The sequence below is a fragment of the Colias philodice genome, chromosome 14 (genome assembly GCF_061535455.1).
Source record: "Colias philodice isolate Cphi_HAF_F1 chromosome 14, ilColPhil1 Martin Lab GWU primary, whole genome shotgun sequence".
In the NCBI taxonomy this organism is placed as follows: domain Eukaryota; kingdom Metazoa; phylum Arthropoda; class Insecta; order Lepidoptera; family Pieridae; genus Colias; species Colias philodice.
Genome location: NC_143099.1, coordinates 11,654,347 through 11,682,308, shown reverse-complemented (window position 1 = coordinate 11,682,308; position 27,962 = coordinate 11,654,347). Strand labels below are relative to the sequence as shown.

The 27,962-nt window shown below is 36.4% G+C and overlaps 1 long non-coding RNA gene across 2 annotated transcripts; it reads left to right on the top strand.

Moving 5' to 3' along the window:
- Positions 1-46: 46 nt before the first annotated feature.
- LOC149483093 (uncharacterized) lies at positions 47-27,144 on the top strand. Of its 2 annotated transcripts, none has more exons than XR_016316572.1 (3): positions 47-253; positions 21,505-21,713; positions 27,028-27,144. It is a non-coding gene; the product is annotated as an uncharacterized LOC149483093 (long non-coding RNA). The 2 variants fall into 2 exon arrangements; XR_016316573.1 differs by lacking the exon at positions 47-253 and adding an exon at positions 1,999-2,081.
- The last annotated feature ends 818 nt before the right edge of the window (positions 27,145-27,962 follow it).

Below are 27,962 nucleotides of genomic sequence, written 5' to 3'. Positions count from 1 at the left end.
CGTGATATTATAATTTTTTTTTAAAATACCTTCAATTCAATGTTTACTATTTTTCTATTCTTTATTAAACTTCTTATAATTCCCTTTTTTGTATTTGTAAGTTTCGCTCATGTTTAAACATTTATTGTACTTTTGTTGTGTTTAAGCGTTGTTAATTTATAATTATTGGAGTCGAATATGCGGCGGCACGAATTAGGTCACATTTACCAAAACATTTACATTTTGTGACCGGTCGTACTCCCTTACAAAAGGCGTAAGTATCATTTTGAATATGTACATTCATTTATTAATTGACCTACATTTCTTTCCTTCCGACCCGTAGAAACCATTCAAGCGAAATTTTCATTTTTAAATGTGGAACAAGATTTTTGTATTTCTCTCTCTCTGATTATGGTCTAAGATCCGAACATAAGGCGAAATTCAACGGCGTGATAATAGAATGAGACCAATTTTATAATTAATTTAGTCTATTAAAAAATGTATTAAAAATGGGTTGACTGGGAAAAATCCTGGACAGGACATTTCTAATGAATTTTAAAAAAAACATTTTTTTTTAACTAATTGCAGTATCAAGATAATAAAAAAAAAATATAATAGACTTAAAGTATGAAACCTACAGAATGTGCAGTCATAGTTTTCTAATATTTACCGGGACAAATGGCTAGGTTGGCAGGTATAAACAGGTTTGTTGGTACCAGTTACTTTCACTTGATAGGATGATGAAAAAAAAATTATGTCAGCACTGTTTTATTACAAAATTGTTTTATTATCTCGAAACTGCAATTAATAAAAAAAAAAAATTAATTCATTAAAAGCGCCTGTCCAGGATTTTCCCAGTCAACTCATTTTTAATACATTTTTTAATAGACTAAATTAATTATAAAATTGGTCTCATTCTATTATCACGCCGTTGAATTTCGCCTTATGTTCGGATGTTAGACCAATCTAATTCAAACATAGGTAATTACTAATTAACTCCTCATAAATATGTTTTATATCAACTTGACTTGAGTAATAATAATTATCAAAAGATTTGCAAAGAAATCTCTATAGGTACCTACCTACCTAAGTAACTATACCTACGTAGATAAGAATTAATTCATCAGTCATTTAGGTAGACTCTAGATTTAGAGACTCCTGTATTCCCCCGTATTTTATCATTAATTAGGTACTTAGGTATGTCCTGCATCTTGCTTTGATCACTTTTTCATTCACTTTTACCTTATCAGCTTATAATGTGTAGATATTATTGTTTAAAAAAATGATAATCGCCGTAACAAAGTTGCATTATCAAATAAACGTTCCACAAATAGACGGTGAAGTAAAAATAGTAAATGCCTAATGCGGTGTAAAGCTGCGACGTCGCAAGTCGGCAGCGGCTGACACTGCGACCTTCCAGGCTTGGCCTTCAAGGTGACACGGGATCCATCGCGATAGAAATGGATGTTAATTATGACAGTTTTGGTAAGTTCGAATTTGAATGTGTATGATCGTTATAAATTTATAAAAGCTGCGCCGCGCGGTTTCACCCGTGGCTCTTCTGCTCCTGTTTGTCTTAGCATAATGATATAATATAGCCTATAGCCTTCCTCAATAAATGGGTTTTCTAACACCGAAAGAATTTTTCAAATCAGACCAGTAGTTCCTGAGATTAGCGCGTTCAAACAGACAAACAAACTCTTCAGCTTTATAATAATATTAAGTATACAGATGATCGTTGTAATTGGAACGTGCCGGTTGAAACTGTTTGCGGAAAAGTTGTTGACTAATAATAATATGTGAAAAGTGATCCATAAAATACCTATCGAAATATAGGTAGGTACCTAACTAACTGATAATTGTTTGTTTGAGTTTACTGTCTCCTCCTGACTTTAATTTAAGAGTTTCAAAAGGACCTTTTTACAGCGGGCTAACACATGATTCAATCCTTTGCTGAACTCAAACTCAAACATTTATTCATAACATAAGCTAACATTATTTACGTTTTCCAGAATTTTCTACCACAAGTGCTAGATGAAAGCTTGAAGAAATCCAAGTCTCTTTTGAATACAGGCATCTTCTTGAAATAAGACAACAATTGGGTAACCACATCTAATTTTATCTTCACAAATTCTATTTATATTCATACACGTGAATAATTCATTCTTATACAAGTTATAGCACATTGATGGTTGTATAAGTGGAGAGTAGTAAAACACCAATGAGCTCCTATAATCCGATTACATTAAAAATACGCAGCGCGTCGCACTATGACAAAACCTGGCCAAGGCAGACACTAGTTCATTCTTCTAGATGTTTCAATTATATTATCTGTTTTAAACAGTTGGTTTTATAATTTTTCTGGAAGTTCGTACAGAACTTTCCGCTTTGCTGAGTCATCGGGCAAAAGCGTGCAAACGGAACGACGAAACGACGGCCAAATTTAGCAATTTATGATCATACGTTTCAATATTTTCAATGAAAAAGAAATAATCTTTTACTAAAAATATAAACTGCGATAGGTACTATTAATTTCATTATAACAATATTACGTAGGTATAGTTAGCTAGTAATATATCTGATGCTTACACGTGATTAAAATGTAATTTTATCAACACGGTTCTATGGTTTTACTGTTCTTAGGTACCTAACTGTTATGTACCACCAGCAATGTAGTACACACTAGCCAGAGTCGGAAATAAAACACACAAAAACGCTCTGACCGTATATTTGCGGAGGATGCGGAACTACAGTACCATTTTGCTTATATCTAATTACAAAAGAATAACATAAGCGCGATTTAAAAACACGGCTTCTACAACTAGCGTCATCTATTATCGAATGATGGAACTAAACAATACTAAAACTTATACTATTAAACCAACGGTTTAGACATACCGCCCGCCAAGGACGAATAGTCCTTCACAATACAAAAAAAATACAACTTTGCAAAAAGATACAGCAATACATAGAAGCCAATACATCTCTTTAAACTAATACTTATTCTTTACTTACGTCTAACATAATACATACAGTGGTGGACGTTTAATTAGAAACAGGTAACACGATGAAGTAGTCATCAAGTTTATTTAACATTTGTGTATTAAAGTATTAGAGATTAAGCATTATTTCATATGTAATAGAACACCCGTTTATCTAGTTTTATAATAAATTGCTTAATTTTAATCAAACGTTAGCTTAAATTAATAAAATCAAACAACTTTAGGTGAAGTCTGATTTCCGCGTATTTTCAGTCTGGACAACAAATTAGAAACAGCATGTTTCGAGTGTTCTAAAGTCAAAACCTATTAAAATGCCGTCAATATTTTTTTCATCTATAAATATTTGCACCGTTTTTTAAACATTCTATCTAAAAGTTTCTGAAAATTAATTTACTTTGCAGCAAAAATGGGTAAAAGTAAGATTCGTGACCCATCAACAAGAAAAATAATTTTAAGTTTACAATTTGACAAAAGCTGGAGTTACAGGAAAATTGCAAATCATTTAGAGTGTTCGATAAAAAGATATTCAATGTTACAGTCTATTTCAATAAGCATGGTAGTTCTGATCAAGTGTCTAGAAAAGCTGGACCATGAAAAATCACTGCTCGCGAGGATAGGCAAATAATTCTTTTGGCAAAAATGGATCCATTTAAAAGCTCAAATTCTATTATAAAATTAGTTTTTTCCGAAGATGAACCACGCCATGTGTCGATGAGATCGGTTTTCGGGTGGTAAGTCGAGGCAAAATTGTTTGTGAGAGACGCCAGGAAAGTACAGCTTCTTATTATGCAGGGAACGACGATTTGCATTTATGTACTAAGAAATATTGTTTGAGAACAGTCCGCCAGTGAAAAAGTTTTATTTTAGGACGAAACAAATTAATTTAATCAATTCTGATGGCAAAAGATACGCGCGTCGTCCAGTTAACCATACCTTAGATAATAAATTAAAAACAGTTAAGCAAGGCGGAGGAAACATTATAGTATGGGGTTGTTTTTAGATTGTTATAATCTTTATAGACAACAACGGCTTTACAACGTCGTGGCTCAGATTGTAAGAGATTTTCACACGTTTGCAAAAACATATTTCCTAATAGAATTGGAACCTTTAAATGGATCTATCTTTTCGAAAAGAATAATTTACCTATCCTCGCGAGCAGTAGTTTTTCATGGTCAAGCTTTTCTAGGCACTTAATCAGAAGTACCATGCTCTTTGAAATAAACTATAGCATTGAATATCTTTTTATCGAACACTCTAAATGATTTGCAATTTTCCTGTAACTCCAGTTTTTGTCAAAATGTAAACTTAAAATTATTTTTCTTGTTGATGGGTCACGAATCTTACTTTTACCCATTTTTGCTGGAAAGTAAATTAATTTTCAGAAACTTTTAGATAGAATGTTTAAAAAACGGTGCAAATATTTATAGATGAAAAAAATATTGACGGCATTTTAATAGGTTTTGACTTTAGAACACTCGAAACATGCTGTTTCTAATTTGTTGTCCAGACTGAAAATACGCGGAAGTCAGACTTCACCTAAAGTTGTTTGATTTTATTAATTTAAGCTAACGTTTGATTAAAATTAAGCAATTTATTATAAAACTAGATAAACGGGTGTTCTATTACATAATTATGAAATAATGCTTAATCTTTTATACTTTAATACACAAATGTTAAATAAACTTGATGACTACTTCATCGTGTTACCTGTTTCTAATTAAACGTCCACCACTGTATATATTTTCTTTTTTACATTTATGTTTCTCTAATGGGCAACACACATAGTTTCGAAGTCGGTCTTTGTATGTGAGAACCCCTATATCTCAACGTGACAACACGTGTCACCTTATCCTTACCCGGATGTAATTCAACCACCAATCCGTACATCCATTTCGCAGGAGGCAAATTGTCCTCCTTCACTAAGACCACGTCTCCTACCTTGATGTCGGGGACCTTGCCTTTCCATTTGTACCTTTGAAAAAATTGGGTTAGACACTCTTGGGACCAACGCTTCCAAAAATGCTGCACCATCCTTTGGGTTAACTGCCAACGACGCAAATTGGAAATTTTCTCGTATTCAAAATTATTATCCGGAGCCACGATCAACGGCTCCCCTATTAAAAAATGACCCGGTGTTAACGGGTTGGGATCACCTGAGTCGGAGCTAGCTACGGACAAAGGTCGCGAATTGAGACACGCCTCAATTTGCACCAAGACCGTCGCCAGCTCTTCAAAAGTAAGAGTAGAATCGCCGATTACGCGACGCAGATGATGTTTAGTGCTCTTTATGCCTGCTTCCCACACTCCACCGAAATTTGGAGCATGAGGAGGAATAAAGCGCCACTCTGTACCATTGTTAGCCAATGATGATGCAATGTCAACGGGCAGTTGGGATTTCTCATTTGCAAACAAATTCCGCAATTCCTTAGAAGCACCTACAAAATTGGTGCCGTTGTCACTCCACAACTGAATACAACGGCCTCGTCTAGCAACAAAACGTTTGAAAGCTGCCAAAAAACCTTCTGAAGTAAGATCGGAAACTGCTTCTATATGAACGGCTCTTGTGGCCATGCAAACAAAGAGACAAATATATCCTTTATAGGATTTATGGCCACGACCCTTCGAAACGCGAATATTAATGGGACCAGCGTAATCAACACCGGAGTATAAAAAGGGTTTTCGAGGGGTGACTCGGCAGGCAGGCAGCTGGCCCATCAATTGAGTTCGAAACTTCGCCGCGTTTCTTACGCATGAAACGCATTTGTGTATATTAAATCGTACTAGATTTTTCAATTTGGTGATCCAATACGTCGAACGTATGTAGTTAATGGTCAACTGGGGACCTCCGTGCATGGTTTTGGCGTGGGCATCGGCTATAATCAACTTCGCCAAGCAGGAGTCACCGTTTACAATTATCGGATGCTTGCTGCCATCCTTCAGGCAAGAATTTTCCATTCTTCCTCCGACCCTCATAATTCCTAATTCATCTATTAATGGATTTAAATTGTCAATTTTACTCTTTTTAATGATGTTTTTATGTTTCAGATTCTTCATTTCTTCAGGGTACCAAGTAAGCTGATGCTGACGGATACAACACATGGTGGCATCTCGGAGCTCTTCAGCTGAAAGGTAAGGTAGAAATTTCGGACGAGTTTCAGCGGGATCCTTCAATTTCAGGAATCTTCTGCAGTATGCGACTACTCTCACCAGCTTCGTAAAAGATGAAAATTTTAAAAATATATCTATATCTTCACAGTTCTCCTTAGTTGCAGCATGTACTTTAATCTTTCTTTCTTCCAGGTCAGTTTTAGTGCATATGGAAAGCGGTTTACCATACTGAATATCAATCTTACTTAACCAATCCGGACCATACTTCCACAAATTATTCTCAACTAGCTCAGAAGGTAGTATTCCACGAGACGCGCAGTCAGCAGGATTTTCTTTGGACTGTATATACGACCACTTACAAGGTTCTAAATGATTTAGAATTTCAGAAGTCCGGTTGGCTATGAATGTTTTCCACCGACTGGGATGGTCACTAAGCCACGCTAGGACGATGGTGGAATCCGTCCAAGCATGCAACTGTGAAATTGGTATGTTCAAAACTTCAGCTACTTCAACTAACAATTTAGTTACCAACACCGCACCGCAGAGTTCCAGTCGAGGTATGGAGATTTGCTTGATCGGGGCAACTTTAGTTTTTGCAGCTACCAGGTGAGTTTTAATTTGTTTATCTTCAGAAACGCAACGAATATAAACCACAGCAGCATAGGCGGCATGTGAAGCGTCACTAAACCCATGTAACTCCACAACTGTATCTTTGCTTCGTGTTTGCACCCATCGCGGTATTTGGAAATTTGTTAGCTGAAATAATTCCTCCCGGTAAGTTGTCCATTCACTAATAAGTTCAGACGGTAATCTATCATCCCATCCAAATCCAGTCATCCATAATTTTTGTATGAATATTTTTGCAGTGATGATGCATGGAGCGATCCAACCAAGCGGATCGTACAGTCGACAAATTTCGGCTATAATTTCTCTTTTGGTTGCAGGAAGCGACGCTGATAAAAACTGAACTCTATAACTAAAGTCATCGGTACGGCGGTTCCAAAAGAGACCTACTACTTTAGTCACGTCATCCTCCTTAAGTTCCCTGTCCTGTTCTATATTTCCTTCAAAACCTTCCATCACCTCCATGCTATTACTACTCCATTTCTGTAGCCTAAAACCTCCTTTACTTAACAATTCAGTCATTTCTTCATATAATCGTAATGCTTCTTTTTCAGAATCACACCCGGTTAACAGATCATCCATGTAAAAGTCCGTTTTTAGTCTTGCAGCAGCTAGTGGATAGCTCCCACCCTCATCGACTGCAAGCTGTTGGAGAGCTTTGACCGCTAAATAAGGTGCACTGGAAGTGCCAAAGGTAACGGTAAGTAGACGATAATCTTGGATTTCGTTATTGTCGTCTCTCCACACGATTCGGTGATAATCTGTATGCTCCCTTTTCAGCTTTACTTGCCTATACATCTTTATGATGTCGGCTATTAGGCATATCGGGTGGAGACGCCATCTCATGATTATATGACGTAATTCTGGTTGTAGTCTTGGGCCAACCATCAGGGCATCATTTAACGACATACCATTAGCACTTCTATCTGACGCATTGAATACTACTCGTGTCTTAGTAGTGCTTTTGTCTGGTCTGACTACTGCATGATGCGGTAACCATACCGAACGTCTCCGCGTCTCTTCCGAGTCTTCCTGTACTTTTTCCATATGACCCAGCAATAAATATTCCTTCAACACTTGCGAATAATTATTCTTGAGTTCGGTGTTCTTAAATCTTTTCTCTAAACTCTTTAGCCTTTGCACCGCTACACTTCGTGTATCTCCAAATTCATGCTTTACTTCGGGGCGGAAAGGTAAGTTAACAATATATCTTCCCTCCTTGTCTCTCTTAGTTGTCCTCTCAAAAATCTCTTCACACGCCTTTTCTTCGATTGTCATTATTTTATTGCTTGCCAAACATGGCTCTGCTTCTATTTCCCAGAACCTTTTTAGTAGTTCATCTTCATTGCATCCAGCGTGCATGCTGACGATCACTCTCGGTTGTTGGTGCGTTCCAGAATCTAACATTTCTGATTGAATGTGCCCAGATAATATCCACCCTAATTGCGTTTTCTGTGCTAACGGACATCCAGGGGGACCCTTTATCATGCCGTCCTCCAGTACCTGGGCATACACCTCCGCACCAAGCAACAAATCAATTTTGTTTGGGACTTCATATTTTGGATCAGCCAATTGCAAGTGTGAAAGCTCTGGCCACAACCGCAGATTGACTCTCCTTGATGGAAGAAACGATGTAAGCTTACCGAGAACGTGCGCTTGAACGACCATGGTAAGCTTGGGATTATAAATTGATCTGATTTTTACTTCTACCATAAATCTTGATGCTAAAGAATCTTCCTGAACTCCAACTCCCGAAATACAAACCTTATTTGGAATTTTCTTTAGCCCAAGAGCCTGGACCGTGGATTCTGTGATGAGAGAAATCATTGAGCCTTGATCCAATAAACATCGCAAATTAAAATTAGCCTTATCTGTATTTGACTCCGCTTCCACAACTGCAGTAGCCAAAAGAACTTGACTACGGACATTCGAGAAACACGTAATAACATCGCGTTCAGATGTGTTGGCTGAAGAGACAACCACATTCTTTTGATGGGACTCAACATTTTTAGATTCTTTGGGATGAAGCAATGGATGATGTTTACGCTTACAAACCTTGCATCTGGTGGATTGGCGACAGGAAAATACGGAGTGGCTGCTACCAAAACAATTAAAACATAAGCGACTATTTTGTACAAATTTATGTCTCACATCATAGTCCGACTTCGCAAACTCCTTACAATTATATAATTTATGAATTGCCTCCTTACAATACGGACACTTCGCTACATAAGACTGACCAGACTCAATACTATCCGTCAAAGTATAATTGTTTACAGGTAATTTTATGACAGATTTTTCTTGATACTCTCTTGACTCACTTGACTTACTTGACTTTACCACGGACCGGCTATTTCCATTTAATTCAATCAAAGCATCTTTCAATTCAGTTTTGTAATCTATATATAGTACTTCGGTCTCATCATATACACAATTTTTAATATAGCTAGAAGAGTCTAACTCCCTCTTAGATATCTCGCTAATAATTTGGCGATGAGTATCGCAAAATGATTGCCACTGATTTTCTAAAGATTCCAAACGAGTTTCAACATACGAAACAGTAATTCTTTCCTTAGGGGATTTTTTAAAATTGACTCTACCTTTAGAGATAAGCTCTTTACTATTTTCTTGAATTCTATTAAATGCTTCCATTATAATATTTTAGAGACTTCCGAACAACAATAAGATAAATAGACTTTATATTCTCAAACTTATTTGAAATAAATAAATTTAACTTAATATTTAAATTGCATAAAACAAAAACTAACTCACATGTATAAACTGTCTCCTCAACTCTAAAATATTATAGGTGGTAAATTCTTTTACAAAATTTTACAAGTGTCTATTCAATACAACGAACAAAAACTAAGTCAATGTAAACATTGAAAATATTCTAAGTCTATGTAAACAATGAAAATTTTTCTAAGTGTTTTAAAGTTACTTTAATTTAATTTGGGCATGGATTCCCCGTCACTTCACTTTATCTTCTTGGACTTAAGGTCCAATTTTGTATAATTGAACTTCAAAGTACTCACGTTTCACTTCACTGGTAGTCCTTCTCCCTCGCACCTGTACTCCGGAGTCGGTTGACGTCACGGATGTTCTCCCTCTCGCTCGCTCCACTGGCCGCTGAAGTCCCGGATGTTCTCCCTCTCGCTCGCTCCGCTCGCCGCTGACGTCACGGTTGTCGCCCTCTCGCTCACTCCGCAGGCCGCTGACGTCACGGTTCTTCTCCCTCTCGCTCGCTCCGCTGGCCGCTGACGTCACGGTTGTCGCCCTCTCGCTCACTCCGCAGGCCGCTGACGTCACGGATCTTCTCCCTCTCGCTCGCTCCGCTCGCCGCTGACGTCACGGTTGTCGCCCTCTCGCTCACTCCGCTCGCCGCTGACGTCACGGTTGTCGCCCTCTCGCTTACTCCGCAGGCCGCTGACGTCACGGTTCTTCTCCCTCTCGCTCGCTCCGCTGGCCGCTGACGTCACGGTTGTCGCCCTCTCGCTCACTCCGCAGGCCGCTGACGTCACGGATCTTCTCCCTCTCGCTCGCTCCGCTGGCCGCTGACGTCCCGGTTGTCTCCCTCTCGCTCGCTCCGCTGGCCGATGACGTCACGGTTGTCTCCCTCTCGCTCGCTCCGCTGGCCGCTGACGTCACGGTTGTTGTACCTCTCGCTCGCTCCGCAGGCCGCTGACGTCACGGTTGTTGTACCTCTCGCTCGCTCCGCTGGCCGATGACGTCACGGTTGTTGTACCTCTCGCTCGCTCCGCTGGCCGATGACGTCCCGGTTGCTTCTCTCTCGCTCCCTCCAATGGCTGCTGGCGTCCCGGCTGCTCTCCCTCTCGCTCCCTCCAATGGCCGCTGACGTCACCACCTGGTCTCCAATATTCGGCTCGCAGGACCAAATGTTATGTACCACCAGCAATGTAGTACACACTAGCCAGAGTCGGAAATAAAACACACAAAAACGCTCTGACCGTATATTTGCGGAGGATGCGGAACTACAGTACCATTTTGCTTATATCTAATTACAAAAGAATAACATAAGCGCGATTTAAAAACACGGCTTCTACAACTAGCGTCATCTATTATCGAATGATGGAACTAAACAATACTAAAACTTATACTATTAAACCAACGGTTTAGACACTAACGATAATATGACGTGACAATGTAAAATAAAGTTACCTAATAATATTACCAGCTTAAAACTTTAATTATATAATTATTATCTACTATGCTGTTATCTATGAATTTTTTCATTTAAAAATATAAACAAGGCCTATTCCCACCCCTACTTACTTAACAATAAGATTCATAAAAATCGTTCAAGCCATGTTATATTTCTTTTAAATATACCTACCTCTTATATTGTATAATATCTATTAAGTAATGTGATACAATTGAACATCAGGTACTCAGAGGAACATTGGAAAAAGACCGAGTATTTTTAACGTGACAGGGTTTGTTTAGGATGTGATGTAAAAAAGGTTGGATAAAAGGGTTTTGTGAACCTACAAACATCTCGTCAAGATCGACGTAGGTAGTAATAATTTTTCACTCGATTTAGACATGGCTTTACTAATGTAATATGTAAAGTTCGAGAACTTTCCTTCCTTCTATCTTATTCATCGCCGATAAACGTGGTCAATAGTTAATTTTTCTTCAAATGTCTTGTTTAGTTAAATTCTTAACCCATTGTCCCTATTGTTAACTCAAACTAACTAATGAAGGCATATAAAGTAATTATTTTATAGTAAAAAGATACATTCTGTGAACTATTAAATAGATAACGGCAGTCAAATATAAAAAGAGCAAAATAAAAAACCAAATTCTCATGCAAATAACCGATTACTTTGCTCTTTCCAAAGCAAATTTAACCGGTTTAAATAAATTGCATTAATTCCCCGAAAGCCGAAACTCCAGTTTAAAATATAGCAAAGTCCATCAAACGAATTGAGCGGCGGAATATTGAAGTGGCTCAATGAAATTAAACGGTTTCTGAGAGCTGGAAAAATGTTTATTTCCGCTCGCCCGTTTCCGCCGCAGAGATAAAATTGTTACAGACCAATTTCCGCTTCACTTTTCTAGACGTTCATGCTGCTTGACATGCATAACGTCATGCATATTGTTCAAGCGACAAATGTGTTTAGTTTAAATCTGTCAAGGCAAGGTCAAGGCTTAGTAACAGTTTCATCTGAAAGTTTATAAGCTGTTGGTTAGAATTTTACACAAAATGCATGTCATTAACAAGAATTATATAATTTTTTTTTTTTTTTTTTTTTTTATACTTGATAGGCAGGCGTTTGACCACTATCCCGCCTGATGTAAAGCGGTGATGCGATCTATGTAGGAGCACGTCTGCCTAGAAGAAGCCTATTCACTCTAGACTTGAAGAGCTGCAGATTGTAATGGTCTGGGAATACCGACGATGGAAGAGAATTCCACTCCTTCGCAGTTCGAATGAAAAAAGAGTTCGCATAACGCTGAGTGCGTATGAGCGGTATATCGACTGTGAAGGGATGGAGTTCCATTCCGCGCCTGGATGTCCGATAAAGAAATGGAGAAGGTGGAATGAGGTGGTGGAGTTCGTGTGCACATTCACCGAAATGTATTTTATAGAAGACCGACAGACATGCAACTTGCCGGCGGTGATCCAGACTTTGGAGTTTACTACGAGTCAATGAGGGATCGGCAATAATTCTGCAAGCTCGCCTTTCAATGGAGTCCAAAGCTCCAAGGTGAGTTTTGGCAGAACCCGCCCAAAGATGGCTACAGTACTCCACACACGACCGAACTTGGGCTTGATAAAGTTTAAGAAGCTGTTCCGGTGTGAAGTAATGTCTCACTTTAGCAAGTATTCCAAGTTTTTTGGCTGCTACTTGGGCTTTGGACTCGATGAATTGGCCGAAATTGAGATTTGCAGAAATCGATACACCAAGTAGATCAAGGCTGTTGGTTAATGAGATCGGTACGCCGCAGAAATATGGAGTCAGGTGAAGGGAAGTCCGTTTGGCAGTGAAAAAAACACGCTTGTGTTTTTTTTGCGTTAAACTCAACTAGATTAGCGTCACCCCAACTAGCGACATCCTGTAAGGCTGAGTTCATACGCGTAACCATGGCCTGCCGCTCGGATTTGGTAATGATTTGGGATGCTTGGGCATTGGATAGATACCTCTCTACAACAGTAGTATCATCTGCATACCCGAACATGTTTGGTTTGAGAAGGTCGTTTATATGCAGAAGAAATAATGTTGCAGAGAGGACGGATCCCTGAGGAACACCGGCATTAATAGTCATTTCATCTGATGAACAGCCATCAATAATGACACGAATCGTACGTTCTTTCAGGAAATCTTCTATCCAAGCACAAAGGACATTGGGAATACCGTACGCTGGAAGTTTGCTCAGTAAACTAGCATGCCAAACCTTATCAAATGCTTTGGAGATGTCTAGGGAGACGGCCAACGCCTCTCCATGATTCTCCAAGGCTTCGCCCCATTGGTGTGTAGCGTGCGCTAGAAGATCGCCAGTCGACCTCTTTTTGCGAAAACCGTATTGGCGGTCGCTGAGGAGGTCGTTGGCTTCTAGGTGTGCGAGTAGTTGTTCATTCAATATACGCTCCATAATCTTAGAGAGTATGGAGGTTATTGATATTGGCCGATAGTTAGCGGGTTCAGCACGACTACCTTTTTTGGGCACAGGTTGGACATTTGCTACTTTCCAACTCTTAGGAACTATTCCCGATTTTATAGATAAGCGGAAGAGGCGTGTGAGGACAGGAGACAACTCCGGTGCACAGTTCTTAAATACTATCGCTGGCAAACCATCTGGTCCGCTGGCTTTATTTACGTCTAGATTACGAAGGGTTTTTAGAACTGTCTTTTGTGTGATATTAATGCTAGACATATATGAGCCACAATGCGGAACTACTGGTGGACATTTATTCCCAGAATCCAGACGCGAATTATTTGCGAAAAGTGATGCCAATAAGTCAGCTTTTTCCTTCGCGCTATGTGCCAACGAACCGTCAGATTTGAGTAGCGGTGGTAGTGAAGGACGACAGAAGTTTGACTCGACAATCTTGGCAAGAGACCAAAAAGCCTTACTACCTGAAGGGTAGGATATCAGTTTCCTGCCAATATTCTGAATTCGGTCGAATCGAGCTTTTCTGATCACCTTTTTGGAGTATTTGGCAGCCTTATTAAATGCCCTCTTTTTTGAGCGCAGATCTGGAGCTTTGCGTAGTCGAGCATCAACCCAGGCTTTATAAGCTAAGAGCTTCCGTTTCTCTGCAGTGATGCAGTCGGAGTTAAACCAAGGTTTAGCTTTGCCATCAAAGTTAAAGTTAACAAGATTATAAAATAAAAGTAACTAGGTACTCAAATTTCGACGGACCGAAGGACGATTTTTAAAAACACAAGATTTAATTTACACGTCTTTAATTAGTGCTTTCTACATTCAGAATGAATTAAACTAAAACTTAAACTAATAAACTTATCTCTAAACAAAAATGCAGCGTTTGAAGAAATACAATATGTATGCATTAAGGCGATGCAGGGTGGCCATAGTTTGCTGCGTTAACAAATATGACATCGCTCGCATGTACTGCGGGTGGCCCCGATATAACTCCTCCATCCTCAGTTTCAAGAAAATCTGAAGGGTTTTCTTGAATACATATTTCTCTTAATTTAGACTTAATAACTATGACGATTACAATTATAATTACGATTAATACAAAAGTTATAATGTTAATCACTCCGACGGCACTATTCACTGTACTATTAAACTGGTTTTCACTATTTTCACTATTTTCAATTAAATGCCTAAGCATATTTATGTCAGTTAAATTTGCACCCTTCAGGTTAACAGGCTTCCTGTCGGTCTGGGAGTTCATCAAATTTGGTAATATAATTTTTGGTAAACTTGGGTATATAATATCATTTCCATTCGTTTCATATTTCTTTAGTGTTATATCTCCGATTTTCACGTAGCAGCCAATCTCGTCTAACGCCAATAAATAAGTACCACGAAGAAATTCTTGGGTTACCTCATTTTCACAGACCTTAGTAAGTGCTGTTTCCACATTTACGTAAAGTATCCATCTATTTGGTAGAACATTGTCGATTTTCACGTCATCTATGGAAATGGGAATCTGCTGGCAACTGGAAACATTTGTGGATAGCCGCAAAAGATCGGTTAAACAATCATCTTTATATAATGTTGATGTCAGTATTTCCGGGCATAGGAACCGGTCTTCATCAATTTCTTTGCATGGTTGTGAAAGTGGCATCGTTTTCAACCCCTTCACAAGGACATATGGGTATTTGGGAAGGATAAGGGAAGTCTGACCTTTTTCTTCGTTAAATATAGGTAAAGGTATTATTTTAAAATATGAGTAAATATCATCAGTAATTAATGGAATAGTCATTACGAATTTTATTTGACTTTGTTTTACATAAGTTTGTACTTCTATTAATTGTTCGATTTTAAGAACATTATCTAAATTTACTGGAAATGGTAACTTAGAGCTAGTTTCAATATTTTTTAATAAAAGTAATAATTCCTTCGTATCTACAACGGATTGGTGTAAAAGTTTAATTTTACTAAAAGCTACAGCAGTTTCAATTTCACTTAATCTAACGTAAATAGACATAAAATTATGTAAGAATGCGGAATATGTATGTATAATTTCATTAGTCTTTTGATGTAAATTTTTGTCATTTAAAAGTGAATCAATTACATTTAGCTTATTCTGGATTGCAATGAAATTGTTATTAGATATTTCAGCAACATTTAATAACGAACCCACCATCTCAGTAACGATCGTCATCTTATGTATTATAGAGTCTTGTTTAGTCTTTAATTTTTCAATAGTGTTTTCAAATTGTATAGCATCTTCGTTGTCGAGGTTACCGGTGATAATTTTTATAACTGAACCAAGTGGATTTAATAAACCACGTTTAGATCTAGAAGACGGAATTAATTGTTCAAATTTATCAATAGTATAATTCATATGATAATCTGTTTGTATTTCTGTTGTAATAAAATCGGAACCTAACGCTTTTACATCAATACAACTATGAACCTGATTTCTAAATGATAGATAACTATTTATATTAAATTCTAAATCGTCATATATTAACTTTAAATCTAACACCTTAATAACTCTCCATGTGTCATTGCTGACGACTGCATAGCCTTCACGGAGGGGTAGTATTCCGGGATTCCGTTTAATCTGGTGCAGCTGAAGGCCCTGGTTTTGGATCACATGGATCGTCAGAAGCAGTAACCTGCGGAGGACGCTTAATGTATTTAATTGGAACTTTAGTCTCACGATTGTGTGTCGTTACTGGCACAACATTTCTATGGATCGGTCCCGTGACTATCGCTTTCTGATACCTAGGCTTATCTTTAGCACGTCTCGTGTTAACTCCCTTAATGTAAACTGAATCTCCTATGTCTATGTTAAAATCATTTTCACCGCCATGCTTATCCTTAATAACCTGTTTCTTATGAATAATTTTGTCTGTAAGATATTTGTATGAAAATTTAGTACGTTTGTGGTGATCTTTTACGAATTGTTGAGTTAATTGTTTATTAAAATCTCCAGCTTTATCTAGAATCAGTATACCTTCCGTATCAAGATCGCGAGTTGAGTGAACCGTATCTGTACTTTCGCTATTATTGCTAGACGCGGTCAAGGTGCTGCTTTCCACGGTTATTGTACTACTATCAGGTAACGGAATCGAATATGGGGACCTTGGGCGATTATTTTTAGTGATAGGCACTGTTCGGTCTGAATCAGACGAAATTGTAATCGGCGTCAGGGGTCGGTCACATTTTCAGCCTGATCGTTACTAACTTTTACTATTTCATCTATTACATCGGTTAAGTGTTTTTGAAGGTTTCGCTCCTTCTCGTCTACATTAACTTTCATTGACACATCGTCATTTTCAGTCAATGCATTAACCTTAATTCGAGACAAGGCATCCGCGTTACTATTTTGCTTTCCGTTTTTATATATAACGTCAAAATCAAATTCGGATAAACGTAATTTCCAACGTGTAATTTTACTATTTGGTTCATCTATTGATTTAATCCAAGCTAAAGGTCGATGATCGGTGTAAATTGTAAATCTTTTTCCGTACAAATAAGGCCTAAAGTGCTTTACAGCCCAGACTATTGCTAACATTTCTTTTTCGATAGTACTATATCGAGTCTCTGCCTCATTTAATGTTCTGCTAGCGTATGCAACTGGTTTGTCACTACCGACTGAACCTTGTGATAGTACCGCACCAATTGCAAAGTTAGAAGCGTCAGTGGTAAGTATAAAAGGTTTATCGAAATCGGGAAACTGTAAAAGCGGAGCATTGGTAAGTAATTCTTTACAACGTTCAAATGCATTGATATATTCACTATTGTTAATATTAATCTTATTTTTCTTTTTCAGACATGACGTCATTGGTTGGGTGATTTTCGCGAAATCTTTTATAAACTTTCTATAATATCCGACAAGTCCGAGGAAACTTTTAATTTCCGTGCTGGTTTGCGGTAATGGGAATTTAAGTACTGCTTCAATTTTATCGTTGTTAGGCTTAAGGCCGTCTTTAGTTATGGTGTGGCCTAAATATAAGACTTCTTTGCGTAAAAATTCACACTTATCTAAAGTAACTTTAAGGTTCGTGTTTCTGAGTCTATCAAATATTTTGCGTAATTTAGAAATATGTTCTTGGAGGCTTGACGAGTACACAATTATGTCATCGAGGTAAACTAAGCAGTGAATACCCTGTAAGCCGCGTAGCACGTTATCCATGGCCCTTTGGAACGTAGCCGGTGCTGTTTTGAGGCCAAACGGCATGCGTTTAAATTCGTAATGTCCGGATTGCGTGGTGAATGCTGTTTTAGGTATATCAGAAGGATTTACCTCTATCTGATGATAGCCAGATGCAAGGTCAATGGTACTGAAATACGTAGATTTGCCTAACTTATCGAATAAATCTGTAATATTTGGCAGAGGATATTTATCGTCAATTGTAATTTCGTTTAAACGACGGTAGTCAATTACCATCCTAAATTTACGTTCACCTGATGCATCTATCTTTTTAGGAACTAAGTGTACTGGAGCACTCCAAGGCGAGTGAGACTCCTGTATAACGTTATCATTTAATAATTTATCTACTTGATTCTGAATTTCCTGATTTTGGGCAAACGGGTGTCGATACGGACGAATATAAATCGGATTTTCATTGATCGTGCGTATATCATGTTTCACTTGGTTAGTAAATGAAAGAGGGATCTTGTCGCAATAGAATATATCACGATATTCATAACAGAGTTTACTAATAAGTTCGCGTTCTTCTTTATTGGTGTGTTCTAGCCGTAATTTTGATAGATTCTCTTTTAAAGCATCGTCCATTTCGCAGTTGTTTATATCACATGCGTTAACTATACAGTCATCTTCGAGCAACGTAACTTGAAACGGCTCGGTAATGGAAATTTTAAAACTTTCATCGGAATAATTTTGAATAACAGTATGTGCAAAAAAGTTTTCACACTTAACTATTGCTGTTGGCATACGAACGCTTTCGCGAAAAGTCTGAAAATCTAATATAGCGTCACCGTTCTGTAGGTTAGTTGGAATTAATACTCTAGTTTCTGATCGAGGCTCTAAGGTGATTTCTAACGGAGGATTATATATAATCGGTATTTTGGCGTTACGTGTTTCTAAAATTTGGTGCTTCATATTGATATTTGCATCTAATTTCTTAAGTAAATCAGATCCAATTAATCCGTCATACCTACTGTCTACATTGTATACATAAAATTTGTGGGGTAGTGTGCTTCTAAAAGTTTTTAATAACGGAATAACTATAACCTCATCATGAGTGCTTTGCGCATGGGTACTAACAACTGTAAATTGTTCATACTGTTTACGGTCTCTAAAATATTCTTCTACTTTGGCTGGACTTATAAAGGAACGACTGCTTCCTGTATCTATGAGAAACTTTGCTTTTATTTCGGGAACTATAATATGTGGTAATTTTAAGATGCTGTTACAATAATTTAAATTTATTATTTCACTGTCTTCGGAGGCAGGTAACGGAACATTTTCGTTCTTGTCATTAGAATTGCTTTCAGTTACTTCCGGATCGGTATACTCGTATAACTCGTTCACGGCGTCTTCTTTATAATCTAAGGGTGAGTTATCGTAATTTTCATAATTTGGTTCATCGCAGTAATATATGTTATGAGTTACGTTTTGCCTCATAGGTGCCGTACGCATTGATACATCGCTATTTAAGCCGGGGTTCGGTGCCTGGGCATGTTGTATGCCAAATTTAAAACGAGGTTGGGCTGTTTGTTGATTTGGGATTCCAAATTTATAACCGGAATTTTGAAAAGGTCGCAATTGGTGGTTATTATTAGATTGTGTGCCAAATTGGGCTTGTGGTGTTTGCCTTAACTGTTGAATAAAATTTGGTCGAGGTGGTTGCATTAAATTTGGTCGAGGTTGTTGAGCGAAATTTGGTCTATAACCAATTGGCTGTTGAGGACTGCCGTATTTAAAGTTTTGATTTAAAGGCATCGTAATAAAATTAGGTTTGAATGAATTTTGAAAAGTGTTTTGGGTTATAGGTTTTGGCTTACTAGTCTTTGCATTATATTGTTGTATAAAATTTACTTCTTCCGTAACTACGCTAAGTGCATTTTCTAAGTTTTTACAACCCCTTAATCTAACAATCCGGATCATGTCCTCCGGGAGGTTGTACAGAAAAACATTTAACGCAGTATTATTGTATATGATCATTTTCGCGGCTTTGACCCCTTCATCAGTGAAGCGGTTCACCTTTGAAAATAGGGAACTTTTTACGTTTTGTATTCTGTGGCAAAACTGTATGTAACTTTCACCTTGTTTTATTTTTAACCCTTCTAACTCTAATGCTATACACTCTTCCGATCGCGGGTCTCCGAAATGTTGGGTAAGTATATCTTTCAATTCAGTCCATGAAGTTATATTTTGGTAATCACTAAGCAGTGAAGCTGCCTTACCGATAAGCCTGCTCGTTATGGCATGGTATACATATAAGTTTTGTGCGTTATTACTCGCATCTTGGAATGACCTTATAATATATTCACTTTTATTGATAAATAGGTTTAACAGTTTTTCATCCCCATCAAATTTGGGAATGATACATAGTATTTCTCTAGGAATGAGTTTAATCTCTTCCATTTTGCGTAGTTTTATCGATTAAAACACGAAATTAATGAAAGTACCTAACACTTAAAATCACTAACTAATAACTAACAATTAAAATTAAACACTAAAAATTACGACTTATCACGATAATTGCAATGAACAAAATCAAATAAACGTAATGATTAGGCCGACTATTTTGGGTCGGGGATTTCGTGAAAAACAGGGAATATGAAAAACAGGAGTGAAGAGGTCTACTCACAGTCTGCTCGCTCCCATGTCCTTCACTTATGATCCTGAATGCTCGTCCTTGAGGTCTCCGTACGCGTTTCACTGCAGCGATTCAGTTTTTACGCGTACGCGTCGCGGGAGTTATTTTTTTGTTCGAGGATACTCGTCTGCACCGCACTATCACAGGTCCTTAATTATGGCTTTACTGATAGCTCGGCAGCAGGATATTATCGAGTATCCTACCGGCTGCGCCACTCAAATTTCGACGGACCGAAGGACGATTTTTAAAAACACAAGATTTAATTTACACGTCTTTAATTAGTGCTTTCTACATTCAGAATGAATTAAACTAAAACTTAAACTAATAAACTTATCTCTAAACAAAAATGCAGCGTTTGAAGAAATACAATATGTATGCATTAAGGCGATGCAGGGTGGCCATAGTTTGCTGCGTTAACAAATATGACATCGCTCGCATGTACTGCGGGTGGCCCCGATATAACTAGGTAGTAGGTACAGCATAATATTATGACCAAACTCCAAAACCAATATTAAGTAAAGAAAATATTATCTACCGTTAATTAATTTAAAATAATTTTAAACTCAAAAGCTTTACTAATTATTTTTTATTTTCTCTCAGAGAAAAAGTGGACAAAAAGTACCTAATAATACAGGTGGATAAATTAAAGGTGCAGGAAATAAACAGACATTTTATTTCCTCTACCTACTACTATTGCAAATGGAGCAAAAAATGTCATTTAACAGAAAGCAGAGGCAAGGGGATTAAAAAATCATCAATCTCACTGTTAGAACGTGATTATAGAGATAATTACTAAAGCAGATTAATCCCAATAGACTTAGTGCTAACAATGTTGTACAGAGATATACGTGGTGCTTTTCTTTTATGGATTCTGTGAGCGAAAACTGTTTTAATGGGCAAATTTCGTTTTATGCAATGGAGTCGCTATTATATTCTTAGGGAAGCAGGCATAACTAGGTAGTTGTTGCACATTTTTTTTATGATAATATCTTTAACTCGTGAAAGAATTAACATATTTTTATTTTATACTATTTCTGGGATATAGTTTCACTCACATACGTTCGTAGATATTATAGTAAGCTTGTAAAGTAGTGATATTAGATTCAGCTATTGTTACCTTTGTGTAAAAGAAAAGCTTCCGAAAAGGCTTGACCGACTTTTATGATTTTTTTGTGAATATTCTGTAGGATTGCGACATGTTCGTAAACTATTTTTAATTCCCCTTAATTGACTATATGGCAGAATGTGTCTCAAATCAGCTAGTCATTCTTCAATCATATTCAACTAACGAATTAGGTAACCAATAAATTACAATCAATCAATAAATGCAGGTAAGCGCATACAAGAAACACGCCGCAGCCAAAGTCAATAACGTGAGCAGAGCGCATCCATAGAGCCTGCGTGGGGCGAGGCAGTGGGATGAATGACGCAGGTCAATGTCGGGCCGCGCCCCCCCCTCCCCCCACCTCGTTACCTCGCACCCCCCCGCACGGGAAATTGGTTTACGAGTCGAATTGCAGTTATGTTCAAGATCAATTAGGTAAATTGTGATAATTAATATTAAGATAGGTTTACGTTAAATGTACCTATAACAATACAATTAATTGAAGGTTCTCTTAATTAAAAACCACTATTAATATGCTTTATCTCATATTCCAATAATCACATTTCATTCATTCATTTATTCATTCATTCAACATTGCAAAACTTTACATTTTATTGTAAAAATGTGTTACTTATTTTATTATGTACTGGCATAAAATCAAGCAATTTTTAGAGTAATATACTGATAATCAAATTACGGATGGCAATTACGATCAAAGAGCTAATTAGAATGTTTTGATGTCTTGATGGAAGCTCTCGTCCGGAAGTACACAAAGAGATTGGGTTCGATAAGTTCATTGAATTATCTAAGCTGCCGATGATAATAAATCTTTTAGATAAACTTTGTATGACGTTATAATAATATTGAACGCAGATATTTGTTACTATATAGACGTAACTGGTTAAATAAGTTAAATATAAATATTTAAAATTTAAATATTTCAGGGCAATTTTCAGACACGGCACGATCTGATCCTATACTAAGCTTTCGCTTGTGTTATAGAAACCAGAACGACAAAATATTATTTAAAACGGTCCAGTAGTTTCTGAGATTAGCGCGTTTGAGCAAACTAACTCTTATTATTTTTTTATTCTTATCTTTATCGGTTACTAGTAGATTTGCTACATGTACCTTTCATCTTAGGTACATTATGGAATTCAACAACCCAATGTAAGTATGACTCACAGAATACCCACCAATATTGATGTTCAGAAACTTCAAAGGTAACGCAAAGTGATAAACATTTTCACTACGACAAACTAATTCCGATACATTAGTGAATCAATGTGAATCAAGCATGTGACGGGATCGAACCAAGGATCGAACCAACCCCGTTGCTATGGCAACCGTAGCCGTGCAACAGTCCTTCGTTACTTTAATGATTTTGTATTGAAATTAAACCGTCACGCAATTATTTTTGAAATTAAATACGCATACAATACAGTTGCGTTGATTCACGTGATTAAAGTTTGATTATTTGGTTTATTGATAAAAAAAGTTATTAATTGATTCACTTATTTGAAGTACTTTATAATATTAATATTCAGCAACAGGCCCCGGAATCACAGACACAATAGAAAATCTATTGTGTCGTGGCCCGATCGGGGCGCTCGGTGGTCAATGGGTTCCGTAATAATATAAAATGAAACTTAATTATCTTAACCTAATTAAACAAACAATACATTTGTTGACATATTTTCTATCCTCTCCCCGACATGTCCTAAATTTACCATCACTACATAAAACAAAGTCGCTTTCTCAATCCCTATGTCCCTATATGTCCCTTTGTATGCTTAAATCTTTATAACTACGCAACGGATTTTGATGCGTTTTTTTTTAATAAATAGATTGATTCAGGAGGAAGGTTTTAGTATATAATTTATTAGGTTTTAAACAACGCGGGCGTAGCCGCGGGCGGAAAGCTAGTATAAACTAAATTATTATTAAACGAATAAGTGCATCTGCTTATTTATCCAAACTCAATTAAAATATACTTACTTGTTCACTATGACTAATATCAGTAAAATACGGGTAACTGAAAGGCGTAGTCACAGCCAGGTGAGTCGAGATGAGTATCGAGCGGCGCGCTGGCCTTGGCCCGATGCAGCAACCGAATTATTAAGCTTTCGGCAACCCTGTTCCCATATTCCTTTGTTCCACGCTGCGACATTTTAATGTACAATGACCAGCTTTGTTCAGTGGTTGTGAAGCGATACAACATAGAACGATTAAGCAGCGTTGTAAGTGCAGTTTTGTTTTGCGACATTTTTTAAGAAGAGGAATAGTTCACCTTTCATTATTATTTATTATTATTGTGATTTCAAAATATGATATTAATTATTGTAAGAAAATGGTTGAAAAATGCTTAACCAAATTAGGCAAACATGAAGACATTTTTAAATAAACACTTTGGTGGTTTCAAAATTGGTGAACAATTTGACTTATCTATCGGCATTGTTGCATTTATATTTCATCATACGTTAATCATATTACCTATTATTGTATACGTAGTATATTATTATTAGTCTGTGCTATTATGCTATTCTTGTACCCGATAAGTTGCTCTATATTTCATCATTTTTATCAGCAATGAATATGTGATGAATAATTTCATGAAAATTTAACTTTTTACGCAAACAGTTAACATATTTCTTCACGTTTTGGAATTACAATACCAATGCATTTTTACTATAATTTATACAATAACTCAAAATGTATCATGCCACGCCCACCCAGAGTGCGATGTAGCTAAAAACCAGCATAGTATAATGTTATCTGTGCTAAAGGTTAGACCAATAACCCTCTCGTCTTATCTACAAGATCTATTCCGATCCCGTTTGATGTTAACATATTGCAACTTTATTTACTCAAATATATTATGTTAGATCATGTAGGGACTATGTAAATGGAATATAGGTACATAGGTACAGTTAAGTTCTATTAACATTTAGTACATTATTTCTTATTTTACTAGTATAATAATAATTATTTTAGTCAAGTTATGTATACAAATCCAATGTTAATTTATTGATATTTTCATGAATTCCTTTAATTACCTTTTTCCTTTTATTGCAGTGAAACAAAAGCCCCATTAACTACACGTATCTATTTCAAAAATAGAAATCACTATAATCATTCATCAATGTTCAAAGTTAGTATCAAAGCTACAAATTGAATTGTTTGTTGAATGATATGTACCTACGTATTGTTTTAACAGAGTTACCGTTCACATGATTGATTAGTATGGAAACACTAACAAATCACCACTTTGTGTGATAAATGAATATGGAAGGCTAGTTTAATGGCCTTTTGTGATTTGTTTAGATTTTTATACATATTAAGCTATTGCATAGCTATTGCATCGCGGGCCTTGAGCGCGGGACCGAATCAAGAAATTCCGTAACGAAAAAACCTCACGCTCCCGACGGGCACGGAGGTGTGGCTTGAAGGCATGCTATGCAATAGCTTTACCGCGGCAGTCCCCGAGTGCCACACGTCTTTTTTTTATGTCATAAACTACTACTTGCTTCATTTCTGTGCGCTTTTCATTACGGGATATCCCCTTTTCCAAATTATTGATAATAATTCAGTTATATTTAATTTAGTGTACTTAACCATACAAGCAATTTTTAATTGTTCGAGTTTCAAAATATGGTTACTTACAAAAAAGATAATTATTTGTTGTTAAAATTAAAAATTAATTGTTAAGTTGAATTGTATTATTGTATATTATAATATATAAGGTATTCGAGGCCATGTTTAATCAGATAGTATAAACGAGAATTAGGTACAAGTACAACCGATTAAGTAAAATAAAACAAGAACACCCAAATAAAACTTCCCTGAATATTTTACAATATGAAATATCCAATTCCGAATTATCCAACGAAAGAATAAAAACAAAGGAGCAATAAAATGAAAAGGAAAAGTAATGACAAAAAGTGTAAGTAGGTGTAGGTGTCGGCGACTCACGGGCCTGTTTAATATTCACGTTCGCGAGTAATTAGTTAGTAAAGTGACCATAGATTGTAGATACGATAGATAAATTATTAAATTTTATAAATAAGATTTTAATTTGGTTATTAATTGCAATGTTAAAAAAATCTGTGCATGTACTAGTGTACACACGTAAGAAGTGAAACTTCTTTATGACCTTATTTTTCAAAAAATAATTTACTATATTATGCAACTTTACAGAAATACGTCGAATCACGCGCGATAAGAAAAAAATGGCGCGTAACGGAAAAATGTCAAGCGTAACGAAAAGATGTTACACTAAATTTTTTTCCAACCCCGATAAAGAAGTTTCACTTCAATAAGAAATGTCACGTAGAATCAACAAAGTCAAGAAATAATTTAGACATTGAATTGTTCAAAGATTTTATTTACCTAAAACTTATACATTCATATTTAAAAACGTGTTACAACATCTTAGCATTAATAGATATACATTTATGTATTCACATTGCCTAGTTAAATAACAATTATTATAAGAACAGAAAGTATTGATACCTAATAATAATAAAATATATACAAGCGTTTATAAATAATATATTTTAACGTCGTTTTTTCCCGTAAATGTCTTCTTTGTCGTATCACTCTTGTCAGAGGTCTTGTCTGTCAGATAATCATGAGGTATCGAGGGCAGATGTAACCCTCTTCACTATGTTCCGCCATCTCTCCCTATTTCCTATACATAATAAATGAAAATATAAAATTAGTATATTTCAAATGTACTGAAGTGTTCAAACATCTTAAACTAGCTGCGCTTTGCGGTTTTACCCGCGTGGCTCCGTTCCTGTTGGTCTTAGCGTAATGATGTATAGCCAGTAAGACCAGTAGTTCCTGAGATTAGCGCGCTCAAACAAATAAACAAACAAACTCTTCAGCTGTATAATATTAGTATAGACTAGCTACTAGTTATTATTCTGTGGTATAGATTATATATTAATATAGATAATTTATCCCAATAAGCCAAAAATAATGGTCACTACCCCGATGTTTCTAATTAGGTGTATTCAGTTTTGGGCGAGGCCGGAATACGCGGAGCATCGGCGTAATTTAATTATCTGTGCTAATTTACCGCCATCGTAATTTATAGTCTGTGGAATGCTTGCCCATTGCCCATTGTGTATTCTATTTATATGTAGTGTGTAGTCGTGAATCTTTGTTAGTTTGATAATGTTGATTTACATAAAAAATATTTGTTTAGCTGCATATAATTTGGTTGTAAAAATCAGTAGACGAAAATATTTTAAGTAATAAGTTTTACTAAAGAATAAGAATTTATAATATTTACTTGTTACAATTTCTATTTTAACTCAATTTTAATCTATCTATACTAATCTATACTAATATTATAAAGAGGAAAGGTTTGTATGTATGTATGTATGGTTTTCACGCATAAACTACTGGACCGATTTTGATGAAATTTGGCACAGATAATCTTTAGACCCTGAGAAAGAACATAGGCTACCTTTTATTGCGAAATATGTACCACGGCCGAAGCCGGGGCGGACCGCTAGTTTAATATAATTGTTTTTTTCAAATATAATGTGGAGTTTTATTTCATAATTTCCCTTGTCTTTGCTATACTGTTATTTCACCTCTTTATGTTTTAATAAAATAAAAAGTAGAGCAACCATATAATTCAATAAGAATTACTTTTTTTGGTAAATGTACAAAGATACAACTCAAGCAAATCAGACAATTTTGTGGGTAATAAAACACGGTCCTATTTTTATTTCAGTGCTACGCTCGACTACGGCTACGGACACTGGCTACGGTCATACTACGCGGGCGATACAATTTACCATCTACTGTTTTTTTATGAGATTTTTTGAGTCTTCAAAATACAACGATGTTGACTAACGTGATATAATGTTATAATGTTATTATTCTATTATTTTCTTTTATTTTATCTACCTCTTAAACACTAAATTAACGAAACACCCAGCATATTACAAGCTGATGTAGGAAACATTGAAATATAGGATGAACAAAATTTCCTTGAAAACCTCCACAATTTAGATATAGCTCATCAATCAGCCCTAAATTAATTGAATGAATTAGCTTAACATTTGATTATTTGATATTAGACACTCACTCAGTTGACTGTAACGCAATTAACTTGTAAGCTTTGTTCAATGACATTTTACGATCGTCTGAGACCTTGTCTGAGACTCACATAACACAAACATAATATATGACACTAGCTTCCGCCCACGACTTTGTACGTGCATCCCCGTTTTTCCCCGTTACCGTAAGAATTTCGGGAAATCCTTACTTAGCGGATGCCTACGTCCTAACATCTACCTGCATGCCAAATTCCAGCCCGATACGTCCAGACTCCAGTGGTTTGGGCTGTGCGTTGATAGATCACTATATCAGTCACCTTTGAGTTTTATATATATATATAGATTTGTCTTATATCTTAATACTTATACATATATAACATTATTAACCTATTTTATCTTCAGCAAAAGCAAGCTGTTATTCTTAAGACTAGGTACCATCCTCTACTGGCTGTTGGATCATATAAAAAAATTCTACACAAATAAATAATTAGAATAAATAATATACTGATTAGAAAAACTATAACTTGTAAGTTGTAACTATTTAGTAATATAATATGCTGTTACTTCGATTAATTACATAACTAAACAGGTGTTCCAATGCGACATT